Source organism: Chionomys nivalis, chromosome 4 (genome assembly GCF_950005125.1).
Source record: "Chionomys nivalis chromosome 4, mChiNiv1.1, whole genome shotgun sequence".
Lineage (NCBI taxonomy): Eukaryota > Metazoa > Chordata > Mammalia > Rodentia > Cricetidae > Chionomys > Chionomys nivalis.
The window spans coordinates 86,501,813-86,509,782 of NC_080089.1; the positions used below are offsets into that span (position 1 = coordinate 86,501,813).

At 43.5% G+C, this 7,970-nt stretch overlaps 1 long non-coding RNA gene and 1 other non-coding gene across 2 annotated transcripts; both read right to left on the minus strand.

Annotated features, from left to right (window-relative positions):
- Window positions 1-3,677: 3,677 nt before the first annotated feature.
- On the minus strand, window positions 3,678-5,241 carry LOC130873622 (uncharacterized). Its single transcript, XR_009057027.1, has 5 exons — window positions 5,208-5,241; window positions 4,812-4,867; window positions 4,656-4,724; window positions 4,354-4,410; window positions 3,678-4,161 (listed from the first exon to the last, which is right to left on the minus strand). It is a non-coding gene; the product is annotated as an uncharacterized LOC130873622 (long non-coding RNA).
- On the minus strand, window positions 4,233-4,306 carry LOC130874009 (small nucleolar RNA SNORD50). Its single transcript, XR_009057060.1, has one exon. It is a non-coding gene; the product is annotated as a small nucleolar RNA SNORD50 (small nucleolar RNA).
- Window positions 5,242-7,970: the final 2,729 nt, after the last annotated feature.

Sequence of the window (7,970 nt, forward strand, 5' to 3'; positions counted from 1 at the left end):
AAAAATAAATAAATAAAAATTTTTTTCAAGGGAGAAGTTTATTTTAGCTAACGGCTTCTGTCTTGGTTAAGGTTTCTATGGCTGTGATAAAACATCATGACAAAAAGCAATTTGGGGAGGAGTTTTCAGTTTAAAACTTAAAAGCCATACCCCATCACAGGGAAGTCAGTGCAGAAATCAAGGCAGAAACTGAAGCGGAATCCATGGAGGAATGCTGCCTACTGACTTGCTTGACTTTCTGGCCTCGGACTCTGAGATCAGCCTGCCTCTGACTCCCGAGTATTAAAAGCATGCTCCTCTACCACCATCACCCAGTCCTGCTTGTTTTCTTATACTAACCAACCCTTCTCACCATTGGTGGTACTGTTCCAATGAGCTGGACCCTCCTATGTCAACCACTGAGACTTACCTATAAGTCAATCCTATGGAGACATTTTCTCAGTTAAAATTTCCTTTAAAACCAAATTGGTGGCTCATGCTTATAAAATCCTAATACTTTAGAAACTTGAGTTAGGTTTGAAGCCAACTTGAACTACACAGTGAGACCATCTTAAAAAAACTGAAAGAAAAACCAGGAAAGGGCTCTAATCCCCACTGGGCAACTGGAGAAAAAAGCCACAAAAACAGCCAGAAGCTCAAATATATACTACAAGCAGCAAACTTAAGGTATTAGTTTGGAGGACACTTGACCAAGTGCTGTGCAGATTAGGTTTCTGGCAACAGAACTAATTTTAGAAAGCACAAATGGTAGATTTGTACTTACTATATTTTATCTGGAAGCCTGACACGAGGCAGGGGCAACTGAATTCCAATTGGGCTAAAGTTACTGAAGCCAAATATGTAAATTTTGCTCTCAACCTGCAAAAATCAGTCTGAAACAAATACATTTCATATTATTGTAGTGAAGTTCCATTAAGGTTTTTAAAGACTTGAGTCTTTAGTGAACTCTTAGGTAGTTCGTTAACAAACTAACAACTCTAGGTTCCTAATAATGACTAGTATTAGCTTTTTATTAACAAAAAGAATTACCCAGTTAATACCTGTAAATTAGAAAGCTAGTCTTTCATGCTTGTGAGAAAAAGCCATCCAGTGTATATTAAAAGGTTTAAATTAACAAGCTTAATGAAAACTAATTTTAACTATAAAATTAGCACTTTCAAATAGAGTTCCACTAAAATGATGTCTTTTTGGACTTTCTTGTTCAGGTATAAATCCCTCAGTCAATGATGAGGATGGAGATGGCCCAAGGGTTGAAGTACTTGTGTTTCAGAGTACCCACGCTCGGTTCCTAGCATCCACATAGCAAAATCACGTCTCTAGTCCCAGCTGTAGATCTGCACTCGCTTCTAGCCTAAAAGGGCAATTGCATCCATGTGCACACACTACCCCACGCCATAGACACACACACATCCCTCAAGTTAATGATGGATCAATATGTCGACTTCTTATCATGTCTTCTTACTGAAAATGTCAAGATACAACCTTTTTATAATTTGAACCCCATTGCTCAAAAGTTCTGGTAATGTGCTGAGCACTTGGCCTTATTTTTTTTATTCCATTTTTATGCCAACACTCATTTCTTACAAGTAGGTTCTAAACTATACTATACTTTATGCATGCAGTGTTCCTTAGGCCTAACTGTATTTTCCCTATACTTGAACTGGTTTTGACTCAAATCTATTTTTATCCTTTAGTAGAAAAAAAAATCTCTCTTGCTGTGAATGGTGGCACATGCTTGTTATATTCCTACCCTTGAGAGCAAGAAGACTGTCTTAAGTTCAAGGCCAGATTGGTCTGAGTGAGTTCCAAGTCAGCCAGGTCTACATATTGACACCCTCTTCCAAACTAATCAATAAAAGAACAGTTTTCGATTTCTATTAAGGTTTCTTTTGTCTTTTTCATTCCTTTTTAAGACAGGTTTTTTTTTTGTGTAGCCTTTGTTGTCCTGTAGACAAGGCTGGTTTTTCGAGACAGGGTTTCTCTGTGGCTTTGGAGCCTGTCCTGGAACTAGCTCTGTAGACCAGGCTGGCCTCGAACTCACAGAGATCCACCTGCCTCTGCCTCTGGGTGCTGGGATTAAAGGCGGACAATTCAGGGATCCGCTGCCTGTTGGGATTAAAAATTGTGTGGAATCACCACTTCCTGGCTTGCTTTTGATTTTTCTTTACATTTTGTACCACCATTGGTAAACGGAATAGAGAAATTTTATCTTTGGGCTCCTTGGCAGACCACTACTAGCATGCACAATAATTTTGATCAACTGAATATGATATAGTAAAAGACTCATTACAAGGCAAGGGAACAAACAGAATAAAATGCAAAAAGAGGTCAGAGGGCTTCAAAACAAACCATTTCACAACCCTGCCTTGTTTTTAACTGTTTGCCAGCTTGGATAAAAGGGCAAGGAGTCCCCACCCACTCCCTGATAGGGTTTCTCTGGATAGACCTGGCTGTCATGGAGCTCTGTAGACAGAACGGCCTTCTGACTAAGACCCACGTGACTCTACCGGGATTAAAAGACACATGGGACACTTTTTTTGGTTTTTCGAGACAGGGTTTTGTCTGTAGTTTTGGAGCCAGTCCTGAACTAGCTCTTGTAGACCAGGCTGCAACCTTGAACTATGTCCCTTAGTCGCAGCATTTGGGAGGCAGGTAGTGGGCAGCCTGGTTTTAAGAGTTCCACCAATTGCCAGGACCATCTCAAATCCAAAATGCCAGGTAGTGGTGGCATACATCTGTAGCTGTAGTTCCAGCAAGAGGCAAGTGATCTGAGAAACAGTTTTGAAAAACTAAAAAACCCACCAAATCCAATAATAAGCAGAGTATCAAGAGCTTTAATGTTCTAAATATTAAATATTAATAGAAAAATAAGCCAGTTAGTGGAGGATGCAATCCACAGAAAAGACAATTCAAAGACCAAGAAACAAAAAAGGAGCTGGTTCTAAATAGGAATGCCCTCTCCAGTCATTGATAAAAGTAGTCCTGAAAAACCAAAAGGTTTATAAAAAGTAGCAGTTAAGTTAGAAATAAAAATCAACAGAAACAATCAGCTAAAAAATAACAAGCTAGAGAATATCTGATCTGACCCCAAAAGTTGCTTCCACTACACACAAACAGCATGATGCTGGCTTTAAGCATAGGCCTCAGGAGAACCCAAAGAATGGGCATTAATAGCCATCTCCTTTTCCAAAGGCAGCAAGGTACCAGAAGGAATTGGATGTTTATAGTGGAGAAAACTAGATTCTGTTCTCACCTTAAACCACCTTAAACTGTAAGCTGGGCTGCTGAGGCACTTTGGATTAGAGTCCACAAAGCACAGGATGTTGAACTAAAACTGGACACAATAACACTAGATCTAGCAAAGGCAGCTAGATCTGCATCAACTGTCTACTTTATCAGGAGAGTGGGAGACCCTGCCTCAAAAATTCCCTGGCAACTACAAATGGATAATCGAAGTTAGCAAGATAGAACGGCAAGCTAGGCCATTCCTTTTAACCAAAGCACTAGAGGCAGGTAGAACTGCTTTAAGTCCAGCCTGGCCTACAGAGAAACCCTCCTGGCAAAGACTACCCCCCCTCCACAACAGTGCTTTTTGGAGATGACACCCAAAGACAGCCCATCTCATTTGCCATGCAGCAAGGCTATGTTAACTCACCACTGACACAAGTAACTGAAGAAATAGTTGTTGCAACTTAACATTTATTGCAGCATTTGCAGTTAAGTCCTACTGCGTAAGAAAATATGACATAACAAATCTTACAGGCCACATCATATGCTGTCCTGTTTACACTGAATTCTGTTCACTAAAGTGCCATAATCCCAGTAAAGATCCTCATGAAACCACTGAAAATTTTCACCCAGCTTAAATTCCATCCATATTTAAACCCAACAGGACCAATGACTAAACACTCCCATCCACTGATTGCACACAACCCACAACTTTCTGTAAACATGATCCCACGTTCTACTCAATAGAAACTAGTATCACAGGTGGCTCCGCAGGCACAGTCCCCAGTGTTTAGGAAGATGGAGGAATGAGGACAGCGAGGGCCGTGCAAAGACCTCAACTCTAAACATGCTAGTTAACACTGCGTATCTTCTTGTCTGCCTTTTCACCACCTCCAATTCTCATTCGTCAGCAAAGGCTTGTTGTCTCTGGCCCTGGAAAAAGAAACACAGTGATTACAATACTACCAACACTAAAAAAACTAAAGGTGCCTTTATAACGGTCTATCTCAGAAGCCAGATCCGTAATTTTGATTTTTTCAACAGGAATTTCAGGTTCGGGATAGGATCATCATAGATTAGACCAGAAACATGTTCAGAAAACAAAGCAAAAAACCGTCCACTCACACTCGGTTCTCCGAGGAGCTCCAGTTACTTTATAGGCAGCCGGCATCTGTGCTTTCACTGCTGGCAGAAAAAAAAACGCACCATGACCCACTTATCTACAAAGGCCCATGCAGCTAAAACTATTTTTGCACATCTGTTTCTTCCTCCGGGTAACCATCTTTGAAATCTAACCCACGACTGTTTAAAATCAATCGCCTTACGGTGGTCCATCAATACTATAGCCACCCCAAATCATTGAGAATCTCTTAATAAGAAGCTTTTTTTTATACTGACAAAAATTAAGATCCAGGCTCCATACACACCTTTTCAAAGAGTCAGGTCTTAAACAAATTACTTGTTATTAATTCTCTTGGATTCGGGCCTCTCTCCATCTATTTAAAAAGAAAAAAAGCAAAATTTTAAGCACGACACAATCGGTCTATCCGTTCAATTAGAATCCCAAGCTGCATAACCCTTACCTGGGCATCTCTCTGCAACCGCTCTGAAGACCCAGAAAAAGATGGCGTCATCGCTCCTATGAAAGGATTGATTTTTTAATCAGTCGACTCTTGGGCAACATCAATACATTCCGAACAGCTCCTAAGTCCTGGACCCTTCCTCCGCATGTCCTCATGTGTCAGAACCCACCCGTGCTGGGGCTGAGGAACCAGACCCCAGGGACCAGCCAGGCCTCCCGGCCCCAACCTCCTTGGGCCTACACTCCAATCCTTCAGTCTCTCGCTGCAGATGCGCATTTCCCTGAGCAAGCTTTTAACGACATGCTAAGCTCCAAGGCTGCCCCCCAAAACAAAAGCTCCAACTTCACCCCGCGCCACGTTATTTCGCGGTCCCATCCGTTCACACCGCGAACTCACCTACAGAAGACACCAGACTCTCAGCTCGCCGACGTGAAAGGACCAGCCGCGGCGCCTGCAGCTCCCTTTATAGCCTCCGTGGCGTGAGCCCGAGGCTGCCCCTCCCTCTCGCACCGATTGGACTCGGTGCAGTGCAGGGGCGTGGTCTTTCCCTGAGGCACCGCGTGGGAGCGCGCGCCGCCGCTCTTTTCTTCCGGGCCGTTCTGGGGCGTGGTGCGCGCCGGCCGCCGGCCCGCGTGCGCGTCCATCCCTGCGCGCGCTCCCGCCGGCACCCTGCCACCCGTCTCTTCCGAGTCTGCCGGGCCGCTCGGCTCTACGTGGCGTGGGAGTGGCGCCAGAATTCAAACGAACAGCCGCCTGCTTCGAGCCAAGTCGGCTAGGACGGTCGGCGGCTGGGAGCGGCCTTGCGATCGCCGCGCAGGCGGCCTTTGCGCGCGGCTGGCGGAGCAGCGTGGCTGGCCCGGTGACCCGGTGCTGCGCTTGTTCCCCAGCGGCGCAGCGCAATGGACCGTGGCGGACAGAACTACGCGGGTGAAAACCCGACAGCCTTGCGCTTATCCTTCGTGCACCCTGCGATCCCGCAGGTCTGCAGAAGGCCACGCCGTCGCGTGCGTGCCGCCCAGAGCCAGCTTAGGCCCCCAGCCCGGTTCAGCCCCTCCCCGTCCCGGTTACAAGGCACTAGTGACAGTTATTCTGTGACAATCCTGAGAAGTTTAACACTCCATTTCACAAAGGAGGAAGCAGGTCAAAAGCCGCCGGTTGGCCTAAGGTCACACAGCTGTCCTTCGCGATTTTTAAGTTTCTTGCTATTAAATTATAAATGTAAAAATAAGAGGGACTAATTCATACATCAAACTTGAAGCTGAAAAATAATGCTCCAGTAGTTGGTATATGGGTGAATGTGTGGATGCACAAACTGCACTTGACTTTTCAGCGTTTGGAAACTTGGGTCTTTATTTGGTAGCATTTTGCACTGATAAAATTATGTGTGCATTTGTCCTCAGCTTCCGTTACAGTGTGTGAGGAGCTCCTCTGGTTTTGGGCATTCCTCTTTTATTTGGCTAAGAGCAGACCCTATGGCGAAGTAAGTGTCAGCAATTGGTTTGTTTTTTTTTTTTTTTTTTTTTTGGTTTTTCGAGACAGGGTTTCTCTGTGGTTTTGGAGCCTGTCCTGGAACTAGCTCTTGTAGACCAGGCTGGTCTCGAACTCACAGAGATCCGCCTGCCTCTGCCTCCCGAGTGCTGGGATTAAAGGCGTGCGCCACCACCGCCCGGCTGTGTCAGCAATTGTTAAGTGAGTGAAGGGGTAAGCGTGGCGTCTCAGAAAACTCGAATGATTGAACTCCAGCAAAAGGTAATAGCAAAGATGAAATTTCTCCTAGGTGACAAATAATTACTAACTTTGTTTTTTTTTCTTCTTCACAATGTTGCCTAATGTACAATGTAAACTCATGCATTCTTCACATTGCTTTTAAAACACCTTCAGGCGGCTGGAGAGATGGCTCAGCGGTTAAGAACACTGGCTGCTGTTCCAGGGGTCCCGAGTTCAGTTCCCAGCAGCCACATGGTAGCTCACAACCATTTGTAATGCGATCTGGCGCCCTCTTCTCCAAGGCATGCATGCAGACAGAACACTATACAGAATACAGAATAAATAAATCACTCTAAAAACAACAAACTTATTTCAGTAAGTAAGGATATAGGTAAGTAAATGTCTCCACATCTCTGGCATTTTCTCCCTGCTACCACTCTCAAGTAGTAATCACCATTAACAATTTTTTGAAATATTAATGCATATACGAATACTTATACAAATTTCACGTAGGTGTGCAATCTACATATGTAGCCAGCATGATATTCAGTGTTCAGTAGGATGTATCAGTGTATTTTAAGCAATTTCCAGTTTTTCACTATTGACAACAGCACACAATAATAATAAAATTAAAATTCATCTGGGCAATGGTGGCGCATGCCTGCCTTTAAACCCAGTACTCAGGAGGCAGAGACAGAGATCTCTGTGAGTAGGAGGCCAGCTTGGTTTATGGAGTGAGTTCCAGGACAGCCAGGGTGGTTACACAGAGAAACCCTGTCCCAATAAATAAATAAATAAATAAATATTGATTCAATTTAAAAATAGAAGGAAATCTAGAAAAATAAACCGAGGGAAACCGTTGTCCTTGTACTTAAAATAGCAATGGTAGTAATTTGCTCCCAAGTATTTGAAGTGATTTCATAATAACTGAAGTGTTGAAGAGTTCATTATGCTGAAAAGCTCATTTCCTGTAGTAAACTTTCAGATAAGATCTTTGTTGTGATAATCATTTCAATAAATATTAAGTTCTGGTGTGTTCAGTGTGCTTCAAACCTGATGTGAAAGCCCTAAAGTCAGGCTGGAGAAATGGCACTTTGATTAACAGCTACTACCCAAATTCCGTTCTAGCACCCTTGTCGGGATTCTAGCTCCAGTGGATCAAACATCCTCTTGTGGCCTTTGAGGGCACTGACACACTCATAGCACATACAACAATCAAAATTAAAAATAAATGTAAAGAGAAAATACCAGAGTCTTTGACCTCCCCAAAGGAACGGTTTAATTAGAAGTTCCTATTCAACTTTGAACAAATAGAATTTAAGGATTAGTGCAACCAGGGCTGCTGAGATTGCTTAGTGAATAAAAACCTTGCCAGGAAAGCCTGGTGATTTCAGTTCGATCCCTGAAATGCATGGAGGCATGGAAGACGAGAACAAACTCCAAAAAGTTGTC